This window comes from Lygodium microphyllum, chromosome 13, assembly GCF_053477565.2.
Source record: "Lygodium microphyllum isolate KBCC chromosome 13, Lygodium_microphyllum_v1.1.10, whole genome shotgun sequence".
Lineage (NCBI taxonomy): Eukaryota > Viridiplantae > Streptophyta > Polypodiopsida > Schizaeales > Lygodiaceae > Lygodium > Lygodium microphyllum.
The window spans coordinates 146506320-146519728 of NC_141147.1; the positions used below are offsets into that span (position 1 = coordinate 146506320).

The 13409-nt window shown below is 45.6% G+C and overlaps 1 pseudogene; it reads left to right on the top strand.

The window, feature by feature from the left end:
* Window positions 1-293: 293 nt before the first annotated feature.
* The window catches only part of LOC148027317 (uncharacterized), a 31387-nt pseudogene continuing 18271 nt past the window's right edge, over window positions 294-13409 (top strand).

Genomic DNA, 13409 nt, shown 5'->3' on the forward strand with positions numbered 1-13409 from the left:
TTTCTCCTACTGTGCATATGGGATTCTAGTCTTGAGCCCTCACTGCTCCTTACAAAGAGACTGAAGTAGGTGTAATTGCAAACATCTCAACATAAGCTCATGAAGTCCATGGTACAATGTATAATTACATTGAATATATACTATCATTGCATGACTCTCTCTCTCTCTCTCTCTCTCTCTGTGTGGATGTGCAGTTTCAGGAGGAGGTGAAAAGTGGGAAACTTTCTTCATTGAAGGTGGTCTCTTTGACATTCAACAGGTCTATCGAGGGGGCTTTTTCCCCATGAGGCGACATGCCGCTCGAGCTCCATAACGTGGAGCTTCTAATTAGCCAAGCTATCAAGGAGGCGAAGAAAGATTTCAAGAAGGATGCAGATAATGCCTTGAACCAAGAAACCCGCCGGCTCCATGAGAGGATTCGACGACTGGAGGAGATGGTGAAGACACTCACGGAAGAGAAGAGGGATCTCAAAACCGACTTGGACAAGCTACAAACGGAAGTGTCACATCTACGAGAGGCAAGAGAGGATGCGGATTTCAAAGCGGACCTCCGAGAGGCTATCACGAAGGAATGCCGAGAGGACCTCCAGGTATGCATTAAAACCGAAGTTGAGGCTTCGAGAGAGGGATGGGAGGAAAAAATCAAAGCAAACATGAAGGAAGAATTAGAAGGGAATAAGGAGGGGTGGATTGAGGTAGTGAAGAAGAACATTAAAAAGGAGGTCCAGGAAGAAAATAAAAAGGAAGAGGTAGTCCAGGTTCAGGAGACCTTAGAGGAGGAGAGGCTCAGGAATGCGCGTAGACTGAACGTGCGTATTACCGGGCTCCCCGAAGGGGCCTCTTCGGAGGAGGACGCACGCGGGCTATGCACCCGACTAGGGTACACGAGCATGCCCTTTACTCAAGCATGGCGTGCAGGACGAGATACTACCAGGGTCAGAGCTCTGATATTACATATGAGCACACCGGAGGACAGAGCCGCTTTCTTTCGGACTGGGGATGACTGCGGATTTCGCTCCGAGGGATGACTAGGGCTCCCATCTTCATGGATGAGGACCTGACTTAGATGCAGATTGCACACAGACGAGCATGCATGCCACAGATACTCCAAGCACGTAGAGAAGGCCGTAAGGCCTTCTATCGAGATGGCCGGATTTTTATAGATGGACGCCCCACCAAATAGGGGGGCGTGGCCTATGAGACGGGGCAGAGGACTGTACAGGAGACCCCGATACGTGTGGCAGTTTGGAACTGCAACGGCTCTCTATGGTCATGACCGGACAGACTTGAGGAGATTTTACCTGACCATGATGTTATATGCCTCACAGAGATACATGAGAGCCCAGAGAGAGGGCTCCCACGCATTACAGGATTTGAGTGGGTATCTGCATACCGAGCTACTACTAGGCAGAGCACATCTAGGGGCTCAGGAGGGGTGGCAGTTCTATTCCATCAGGGGATACAGAGACATATCCAGTTAGTGAGACGAGATGAGGAGGCCAGTTACATATGGATCAGAGTGCAGATATGAGATGAGAGATGGATCTATATGTCAGTATGCTACTTTTCACCACGAGGGTCCAGATATGCTACTACGCAGGGTGATATTCAGGCCAGAGATTCCCCCTCCCCTTATTCACAACTCTCAGAGGACATTATTCTGTATTCTAGTTTGGGTGAGGTCTTCCTTATGGGGGACTTCAACGGGCGCACACAGAGCCGACAGTGTGAGAGTTTTGATATGGAGCAGCTAGAGATCATGAGAGCATTAGACCCTGAGGAGTTGGGGATCAGTAGGGAGTCAGCAGATATTGGGCCAGACGCCACAGGGTATGGAGGGCATTTACTTGAGCTTGGTAGTAGACATCATCTTGCTATTTATAACGGGATGGCACGATGCCCATATTCAAGAGATCTTACATGCTTCCCACATGGGGGGGCAAGAGTACTGTAGATTATCTGCTCGGACCGATCGATGGGATGCATACTATCGAGTCCTTTGGCCTTGGGAGACTTCCACTCGGTGCCGATCACACCTTTCTCAGTTTCTCACTCCTCACCTCATTACCATCACCACCTGCAGATATCATACCCCACATGCATACTACCATACACTTCACTCATGAGCTCTCACATGTTTACTCACAGCATCTGGAGGAGCACATCACGTCACTTGATCCATATGCACCCCTTGATACACTGACCACTGATATCACACGCATTCTGCATGATTCTGCTACACTCTGTTTTCCAAATCACACATACACGCATCCCCCTCGGACTGGTACCATGCCACAGAATAGGTGGTATGATGATGAGTGCAGAGATCTACGTCGACAGCTACGCGATTTGGAGGCCAGCGGAGAGATCACACACAGATAGGCGCAGAGACGCATGCACCGCTTGACCCGCCGTAAAAAGCGGGAATGGGAGGAGGAGAGATATTGGGATATATACCACCTTCTTATGAGCAAAGATTGTGCAGAGGCATGGAGGCAGATCAGAGAACCACGCTCACCCACAGCAATACATGACCATGCAGTATGGCATGGATACGCACAGAGTTTATATCATGTACCCGCACAGTCGCCGCTGATACCCACACCATGTACACCGAGACCAAGTATTTCATCATTTTTCACCACTAGTATGGTGAAACATGCGATCTCACGGTTACAGCATGGCTGCGCTCGAGACCAGTTTGATCTTCAGGCAGAGCATATTATATATGGCAGAGACACATTGGCTCCACTCATTGCTCACCTCTTCAACCGTGCATTGTCTGAGGGGTTCCCTGACTCGTGGACAGAGCATACCATTGTACCTATCCACAAGTCAGGGGATCCTATGGATCCTAACACATATAGGACCATCATGATTGGGCCAGTTTTGTCCAAACTTTATGGCATGGTGATGGAGGAGGAGCTCAGCACGCTGGCAGAGAGAGAGTGCATGCGCACACCCGGACAGGCAGGGTTCAGACGGGCATTTTCTACCATAGACCACATCTTCACTCTCCGTTGTCTGATCGACCAGACACGAGTGAAGAAACAGAGATTGTAATGTTGCTTTGTGGATTTCCACAAAGCCTTTGACACGGTTCCGAGAGAGAGTCTTTTCAGACGCCTACTTGATCTGGGGGTGGATGATGACATGATGTGGGGTATTTATGCACTATATGAGCGGGTTACTGGCAGAGTCAGATGTCCGGGAGGTATATCAGATCCCCTTGTGAGCACCATTGGTGTGAAGCAAGGATGCCCACTCTCACCGACTCTATTTGGGCTATACATTGATGAGATAGCAGAGTTTATTCAACAGCGAGCCGATGGAGGTATAGATCTCAGTGGAGCCACAGTTCATATCTTACTATATGCAGATGACATTGTGCTGGTCTCAGACTCAGCTCAGGGATTACAGCAGCATTTATTAGCATTGGATGATTTTTGCATACAGAGAGGCATGACAGTGAACCTTGGTAAAACCAAGGTTCTAATATTCCATACATCAGCCTAGATACGCAGACAGAGTATTTTCATGGTAGCAGGAGGGAGTATTGAGGTCACTGGATCATATGTATATTTGGGAGTCACCTTTACAGCAGCTTCAGGGACTTTCTCGATGACACAGGCAGCTCGTGACCGCCTCACTAGAGGATACTCAACATTGGCTCTTATGGAGCGACAATGTCATCAGGCACATTTCCAAGAGCCCCGCACCAAGGGGTGGCTCTATCTTTGATACTCTAGTCACTCCAGCACTGATGTATGGAGCAGGTATATGGGGGCCAGGCCTTGCCGATTATGTATGGACATTGATGAAGAGACCTCAGGTGATCATGATATCTAGATTGATTCGCAGCAAGGCCTCAATCCCACATGACATTGTGCGAGCAGAGCTTGCCACACCGCCCATGCTAGTCGAGGCATTATTTCAGACAATTTGCTTCCTACACAGATTTCAGGATATGGACAGAGATCGCATTGCATATAGAGCATATATGGCATCTCAGGAGATGGCTCGAGCGGGGGATACCACATCATGGTATGCACAGACTAGAGCTTGGTTTGACAGACATGGGCTGGACATTGATAGACTCCCACCTCTTCTATACGATACTCAAGCTCCCACTTACACCCTCTCTCTCTCTTTGAGGAATAGAGTCATCAGACAGGAGATATGGCATTTTATATACAGAGGACATGGGTCAGCCCTGCACAGCCACTGCCATCAAAGATGGCACATTATTATACACAGTTCTTGAGGACATCAGAGCAGGAATTCATAGAGATTCTGAGATATATGCAGATCTATATGCCACATCGATTGAGAGTTCTTATTGGACAGCTCAAGGTATCATCACATCAGCTTATGATTGAGAGTGGCAGAGCCAGTGGCATCCCGTGGGAGGAGAGGATATGCCCCCTTTGCAGATCAGAGGTGGAGAGTGGAAGCATTTTGTTCTCAGATGCCCGGCATACTCAGAGTTGAGATCTAGATACACATTGAGTAGCTCACTTCAGGGATGTATAAATGATATGGATCAGAGATCATTTGGCCGTTTTCTGGGAGAGGCATGTCAAGAATCACGTGGTGGAGGGGATTGCTCAAGATGCTGCGCCGAACACACACAGAATGCACAAGGAGAAGCTCACTCAAGAGACAAGAAGAGAGATGGAGGCCAAAACGTTTTCTTGCTGATTTCTTCTTCTTCTTCCACACCCTTCACAATGTACACAAAGTATAGATAAGATACAAGATAAAAAGGAAAGTGGCCTACTAAGTCAAGCAATGCATAACCGACTACACTAGTCGGCTGGCGCTATAACTATGCCAGCTATAAATAGGTGTAACAACCTAAATATAATAAGTAGTGAGTCAGTGGCCATGTGAGAGTCATAATGACCACCGACGTGCTAAGTGTAGACGTGTGGACCCATCTAACCAGGCGGTCCATCATCAATGTCCACATGTGTTGAGCTTGTCATCTCAACACTCCCCCTCAAACTCAACTGCATCTCTGCAACTCCAAGTAAGCTTCGAAACTTTTGAAGCTTCTCTGTACCCAATGCCTTCATGAAGATGTCAGCTATCTGATCTTGTGTGCTGACATACACCAAGTCAATCTCACCTGCTAGTACCTTCTCTCTCACAAAGTGGTAGTGTACCTCAATATGTTTTGTCCTGGCATGGAACACAGGGTTCCTAGCCAACTGTATACTGCTCATGTTGTCACAATAAATGACAACTGGACCTTCCACCTGCACATCCAAATCAACCAATAACTTTCGCAGCCATACTACCTCACATGCTGCAACAACAGCACCTCTATACTCAGCCTCTGTACTTAACAAAGCAACTGTAGATTGCTTTTTGCTGCTCCAAGCAACTGCTGCACTACCAAGAGAGAACATGTATCCGCTGGTAGATCTTCTATCCGACATACTACCAGCCCAATCTGCATCTATGTATCCAAACACATGTACGTCTGTACCTGCCTCATAGAAAAGTCCATAATGTAATGTGGACTTGACATATCTCAATATGCGTCTCACTACATCCAAGTGTGGTTTTCTAGGTACTTGCATAAATTGACTCACAAGACCAACAGCGTAGCTCAAGTCTGGCCTTGTAATAGTCATGTAAATCAAACTCCCCACTATCCTCCTGAACATAGTAGGGTCTTCTATCTCATCCCCAACATCAGCACTCAGCTTTACATTCTGCTCCAACGGGACTGAAAGTGGTTTGCATGCTGTCATACCATACTTGGACAACATATCCAAGCCATAGTGTCTTTGGGACAGCCATATACCATCATCACATCTGACCACCTCAATGCCAAGGAAGTACCTTAGCTCACCTAGATCCTTCATCTCAAACTTCATCTTCAAACAACCCTTGACTTCAGCAATCCCACTATCACTATCACCTGTAATAATCAAGTCATCAACATAGATGACTATGATGACCAAACCTGCATCTCCTTTTCTCACATAAAGTGAGTGATCAGCATCAGAAACATAAAAACCAATATTGACAAGATACTCTCTAATCTTGTCAGACCATGCTCTAGGTGCTTGCTTGAGCCCATAGAGTGCCTTCTTCAATTTGCACACATATGTGTGATGCTCTAAATCTTCATAACCTGCTGGCTGATCCATATACACTTCTTCCTGCAAATCACCATGCAAGAAGGCATTCTTTGCATCCATTTGCTGCAACCTCCAACCTTTGGCTGCTGCCAAAGCAATCACACATCTGACAGTTGCCATTCTAGCAACTGGACTGAAGGTTTCATCATAATCTATGCCATATGTCTGGGCATAGCCTTTTGCAACCAGCCTAGCTTTGTACCTGCTAATAGAACCATCTGCATTGTGCTTAATCTTATAAACCCACTTACATCCAATAGCTTTCTTTCCCTTCGGCAATGATACTAGATCCCAAGTCTTATTAGCCTCTAATGCAGCCATCTCCTCATCCATTGCTGCATCCTAATGAGCATGACCAACAGCCTTCTCAAAACATGTAGGCTCAACATCCTCAACTAGTTTCACCATATAAGCATAATGGTGAGCTGCATAACCTTCAAAACCAAATCTTTTAATAGGCTGCTAGACCTGCGTACCACTGGATCACTCAATGGAGTCTTTGCATCAGCCCGTGCTCTCTGCACACCTGGAGTTCTCACTAAAGGAATGCCAAGCTCATCATCTAAGCTCTCTGAGCCACTGGAGTCTCCATCAAGAACTGCATCAATGCCTTCTGACACTTTATTCTTTCCTTTGTCTTTACCTGTAGTGCTACTAGATGCACTTGAAGATGTAGAGGTACTCCTTAGTCTCCCAGACCAAGGACTACTAGATGATGTCTCTGGTCCACTAAGAGTCCGTGATTCTTGCTTTTCAGCCTGCACATGAGTGTCATGATCATCATCAACATCCAATGCATCACCACTAGATGCATACCAGCTGCTCATTTCATCAAAGATGACATCCCTGCTCACTCTGAACTCACATGTGACAGGGTTGTAACAGTGATACCCTTTCTGCTCTAAAGAGTATCCAATAAAGACACACTTTTCAACCTTTGGATCCAGTTTTTTCCGCAACTCATCTGGCACATGAACATACGCAATGCAGCCAAATACTTTCAAGTGTGAAATATCAGACTTCTTACCTGTAAAACATTCTTCGGGGGTCATACCATGAACTGCAGCTGTGGGAGTTCTGTTCATAATATAAACAGTAGTATGAACAGCCTCAGACCAAAAATGCTTAGGCATATTCTTTTCAGCCATCAAGGCGCATGCAACTTCTGCAATATGCCTGTTTTTCCTTTCTGCAACCCCGTTTTATAGTGGGGTATACCTGCCTGCATGTGAACTGTCTCTTTATCCCATGAGACTTCAGAAAATCACTGAACTCATTTGAGAGGTACTCTCCCCCTCCATGTGACCTCAGGCACTTTACTTTCAAGCCTGTTTCTCTTTCAACTGCAGCCTTGAAAGTTCTAAAGTGCTCAAATGCTTCACTCTTTTCCTTCATAAAATATACCCACAGCTTTCTAGAACAATCATCAATGAATGTGACAAAGTATGAACTGCCTCCAAGAGATACATTTTGTGTAGGCCCCCAAATGTCTATATGTACAACATTAAGAATATTTCTGCTTACATCTCTATCATGTGAAAAAGGTTGCCTTGCCTGCTTACCAAACTGACATGCTTCACATACCTTTTGAAATTCTGCAACTCTAAATGTAGGCAAACCTGTAACCAACCCTTTGGACTGCATTAGTTTCAGCCTTTGTACATTTGCATGTCCAATGCGTTTGTGCCAAATTTCAATGTCTGCAACAACACCTTTTCCTTTGGCATACATAGAAGCATTCATAGTAGGAATTCCGGCATCTAGAGTGAACATACGTCCAACTCTACTTCCCTTTGCTACCAACCTGCACTTGTCATTGAAGTCTTCTACAAAGCAGCCCTTTGCATTAAATCTGACTTGCAGCCCTTGCTCTACCATTTGACCGACTGACACCAAATTCTTTGTAATAGATGGCACATGTAATACATCTGAAAGACTCTTTGTCTTACCATCATGCAAGGACAAGGGAACTTTTCCAATGTGTGAAATTGGGTGGCATGAGTCATCACCCATCTGCACATAACCTGCATTCTGCAACTCCTGCATCTCTCCAAACCATTCTGCATGGCTGGTCATATGATTGGATGCACCTGAATCGACATACCAAACATCTTCATGTGTTCCCTTTCCTGCAACAGCATTCAGCATATGCTGCATAACAAACAAACGTTCATTTTTGTCTTCATTCTGTCGTGAAGACGATGCATAGTTTCCTTGCTGCAACTTACCACTCCGAATATCATCTTTCTTGGCATAACATTGGGCTTCAATATGACCTGTTTTGCCACAGTAGTGGCACACAATACCAGAGTTGTTAGAACCTCTGTTCTGCCATCCACCTCTTCCTCTAAAGCTCCCCCTGCCTCTAAAGTTACCACGACCTCCTGAAACTTGCATATCGCCAAATTGCTGATTCAATCTATTTTGTTGGTTATCACTACCACGTCCTGTACCACGGCCTCTTGAAGAGAACCTACCACGTCCCCTTCCTGAACTGGAGTAGAAAGCCTGGACTTGTTCACCACTTCTTTCAGATGTCTCACTCTGCATGTTGATTTCTTCAATGATCATTAGAGAGACCAACTCATCAAAATCTGGAAATGGCTTTCTGACATATACGGAAGTTACAAAAGACTTCCAAGCCTTTTCATTGTTAAGTCCACCCAAGGTAGATGACACCAAATCATCATCATCGGGCATTGCATCAATCGCTGCCAATGCATCTGCAATGCTCCTTACCTTCAATGCATACTCATTGATAGACATCTTCCCTTTCTTCAATGTATTCAACTCTTGCTTGAGTTGAATCTTTCGTGCCTTTGTATTTACAGAAAACATACTTTCAAGTATGGTCCAAGCTGCATATGCATTCTCTGCATTTCTAATGTGTCCCAACATATTATTGTCAATTACTGCAGACAACCAATACATGACCTTCTTGTCTTTTGCATTCCATTCCTTTCGTGCCTTTATCTCTTCTGCAGTTGGAGGATCACTCACCTCCGGCTCCTTTTCTTCACCTGAAACGAACTCGTAGAGGCCTTTTCCAATAAGAAAGTTCGTGACACGGAACTTCCATGAAGGGTATTTGTTCTTGTCAAGCTTCTCAATGATGGGGCTTCCACTGTTCTCTACCATTATCACAAGAATAATACCAAACAACAAGCAAATCTTCTGCAATCCTCGACCTGTAGTGCACAGCAATACACTAGACAGCCTTTTTCACTGTCTGCTCAACAAAACATGCAATCTGCAACCTGTTTGCAGATAAACCTCGTGTTTACTCACTGGTAAACACCTTTAATCTTACAGATCTGAAATCTGTAACCTGCGCACTCACTGTCGGTTGACACAGCTGAAGTCACACCGTACCCTGAAACTGCTGTCCGCAACTTGCGGCTCTAAAACGGGCCCTAAAACAGCCTCAAATGCCCAAAATAACTGCGGGAAAGCCGTAAATGGTTTATCTACAGAATATACAGTGCTCTTTGCGCACACCAAATCTCACTGCAATCTGAGATTTTTGCTCTGCCCTGCTTCCGGTGCCTCCACAGGCACTATCCAAGAGAAAGAGTGGAAGGATGGGAGAGCTTCTTACCCGTGGCTTGCTTGCTCGAACCTTGCTTCTTCCCCTTTGCTTCAACCTTCGAAATCAGCCTCTCTCAGTGGTGCGGCTCTGATACCATGTCAAGAATCGCGTGGTGGAAGGGATTGCTCAAGATGCTGCGCCAAACACACACAGAATGCACAAGGAGAAGCTCACTCAAGAGACAAGAAGAGAGATGGAGGCCAAAACGTTTTCTTGCTGATTTCTTCTTCTTCTTCCACACCCTTCACAATGTACACAAAGTATAGATAAGATACAAGATAAAAAGGAAAGTGGCCTACTAAGTCAAACAATGCATAACCGACTACACTAGTCGACTGGCGCTATAACTATGCCAGCTATAAATAGGTGTAACAACCTGAATATAATACGTAGTGAGTCAGTGGCCATGTGAGAGTCATAATGACCACCGACGTGCTAAGTGTAGACGTGTGGACCCATCTAACCAGGCGGTCCATCATCAATGTCCACATGTGTTGAGCTTGTCATCTCAACAAGGCATGGCACATCAGAGAGCAGAGCACACAGTGGGTCCTAGTCAGAGAGGGGCCCACCCAGACGACTATTACACAGTTCTTTCAGACAGACAGAGTGAGAGCTACTGTACCAGCCTCCAGTCAAACCTCCGAGCTCACACTAGAGCAGGCTGAGGACCAGCGTACCTGACGTTGCACGAGGATCCGTGGGTTTCGGACCCCACAGCCACACCGACAGGAGATCCGAAGGATTCTTAATCTACATCGATAGCAGACTGAGATCCAATGACACTCGACACATTGGATCTCAGATCTCTAATTTGCTCTTTCTCCACCGCCGATGTACCACATCCTGTATCCAAGAGGGATCACCTGCTATTAGCGACTTCGACGACTGCTACTACATCCCAGGATAATATATCTCCCTGCATCTGTTACATATACACATCACACCACTTTATCACAGCTGACAGTTGTTCCCCTATCACAGCCGACATTTGTTCCCCTTTTGTAGCCATTATTTGGAGTACCAGAGCTACATACGCACATACACATACACGACACTTATCACACTCACAACACCGTATTTTCAGTTTCCAATTTTTAGCTTTTCATTCATCACTTTTATTTTGGATAGCTGGACCTCATCAGTTGTATCACAGTTTGTCTCATAGGCCAGTTTTGGTCTTTAGAAGACGTTAATATAACTTTCTTTCTTTCTTTCTTTTCTCTCTCTCTCTCTCTCTCTCTCTCTCTCTCTCTCTCTCTCTCTCTCTCTCTCTCTCGCTCTGTGGAGCCCCAAGAGGAACACCAAGGAAAAGGGAATTCTCTTGCAAGAAAATCTATCTTGTAACATCACAAGCTTTTATTTCATTCTTTTGATCATCAAAACAAAGAAAACAGCAACTCTTCACACAGCATCATAGTAGATATCTCCCACGGATTTGATAGAATCAAACCATAATCTTCAACATCTTCATAGAATTCTTCAATATAACAAAGAACATAAAGGGATACACCACCTTTGAATGGAGATCAATCACATAGTATTCATCTTCAATATATTCATATGTTAACCCTCAAACGAATGAAGGTGGAAAATCGGGAAAAGCTAAAGCAGAAGACAAAGACAAAGGCCAAGGCAAAGAGAAATGGAAGACAAAGACACGCAAAGAGAAGAGTCCTAAATAAGGGAGAAAGGCGCACAAGGAAAAGTGCAAGTCAAAACTTTTGTAAAAGAGTGCAAGCGCATCATGGTTTAATTCAAGGAGTGCCGGGCTCTCACGTGCAATTTGTAAATGACGAGCGGTGGAAAGGAAGCTAGGAAGATAGAAGGACAAGGGGAAAAAGGGCCTAGGCTATGGCCGGCCATGTAAAAAAGGGGAAAAGGGAATGACCGCCCAAAAGGGATTTAGGGTTTTGTATATAAAGTTGAAAAGTGAATGAGAAGCTCATTCTTGTGTGTGGCCAAAAGTAGCTCTCTTATTATTATTATTATTCTTCTTCTTCTTCTTCTTCTTCTTCTTGCTTGCTTGAGCTTGTGCTTGAGAGAGGGAGTGTGAGAGTGTGAGGGAGTGAGTGTGTGAGAGTAAGGGATCGAGGAGGAGAAGCTCTCCATCTTCTCCTCTCTTCTTCTCTTCTCTTCTCTTCTCTTGTCTTGCTCGCAGCAATGGAGCTTGAGGATGGAGCTTGCTTGAAGCTTGCACTTGGATCGTGGAGCTACCGGAGTGCGTGGAAGAGGAGGTAACTCGAACAGCACGGAGGTAAGCTCACTACACCCATAAGGTAGGCATTGCGCGTCGGTTATGTGAGAGGTAGCCATTAGTGCTCGGCTTGGAACACTTGAAACAATAAGCGGTCCGTGGGTCTTGGAGGTTGAGTGAAAGCTCCCTTTATTTTGGTTCTGTTGCCGGGACCAACGGATTCAAGCCTTGAGTGCTTGCGCGCTTCAAATCGAGCATTGGAGTAGGGTTTTCCCCGAACCGGTGCTTGAAGTAGATATGTAGGAAGCGAGGGAGTTTGAAGAGGTATTCGATCTCCTTAGCAAGTAGGTTTTTGGTTTTTTGGATTTGGAAAAGCATGTTGGATTAGTGTAGATGACTGCTTGTGATTTGTATACATTTAGGGTAGGAAAAAACAAAGAAAAAAGAAGCAAACAATAGGATTTTCTATTGCTGTATAACAGGCTGAAATAGGAAAATAGGGGCACAGATCCTTGGAGTGCAGCTCGATTCGAGCACCATAGTGATTCCAGGCATGTCTGGCACTTCTTGGTAGTATTTTGTATCTATTTGGAAGGTGCTGGATGATTTGGTGGAGTAGACGTTGACCTAGAGACATCGCGCACAACTCACGGGCCGCCGTTCACGCCATCAAACCAGGTCATCCGAGTCCCAGAATCAGGCCACCCAGGATCGGACCAGTCCATAATCAGACCACTCAGAATCGGACCAGGCCGTCCGAGTCCCAAAATCAGACCAGGTCATCCGAGTCTCAAAATCGAACCAGTCACAGAATCAGACCAGAATTGGACCAGGCCATCCGAGTCCCAGAATCAGACCAGTTCAGAATCAGACCAGTCCGGTCCGACTACTAGAATCGGACCACCCTGTCCGATCCGATTCGTAGGATCGTAGCACTTTTTCGATCCGACTCCCAGAATTAGACGTGACCAAAATCTGACCACTGAGCCAATCGGACCAACCCAAAATCGGATGTCCGATTTTGATAATCGGACTCTTGAAAATGAGACAGGTATCTAGAACACAAATTTTGAGACATCTAAACCCCAAGATTAACCCCAAAGGCTACGTAGAGCTGAAGGCACATCACAGATCCATCACTGGGCTAAAATTTAGAGCACGTAGCTCAAAATTTGGCTATAAACAGTCCTCCAAAGTGTGCATGGCTTTTATAAACAGTCCTCCAAAGTGTGCATGTCCCCTCCGCACCTTCCCCAAGTAGGCTGGAGAGAAAACGCGTGCCGTGACGGGTCCTCCAAATTGGACCCTAGAGTAACCAACTTCCTCGACAACTCCAGCACTTTCAAAGTGCCTAAAGCCTAGGCTAATGGAGTTAAACTCAAGGGAGTTGGCTGAAGAGCTAGACTCTTCGAAAAGGGAGGTAGTTGTGCTCTCTCAACCTAGTGAGGCTATTCAGCAGGCCAAGGCC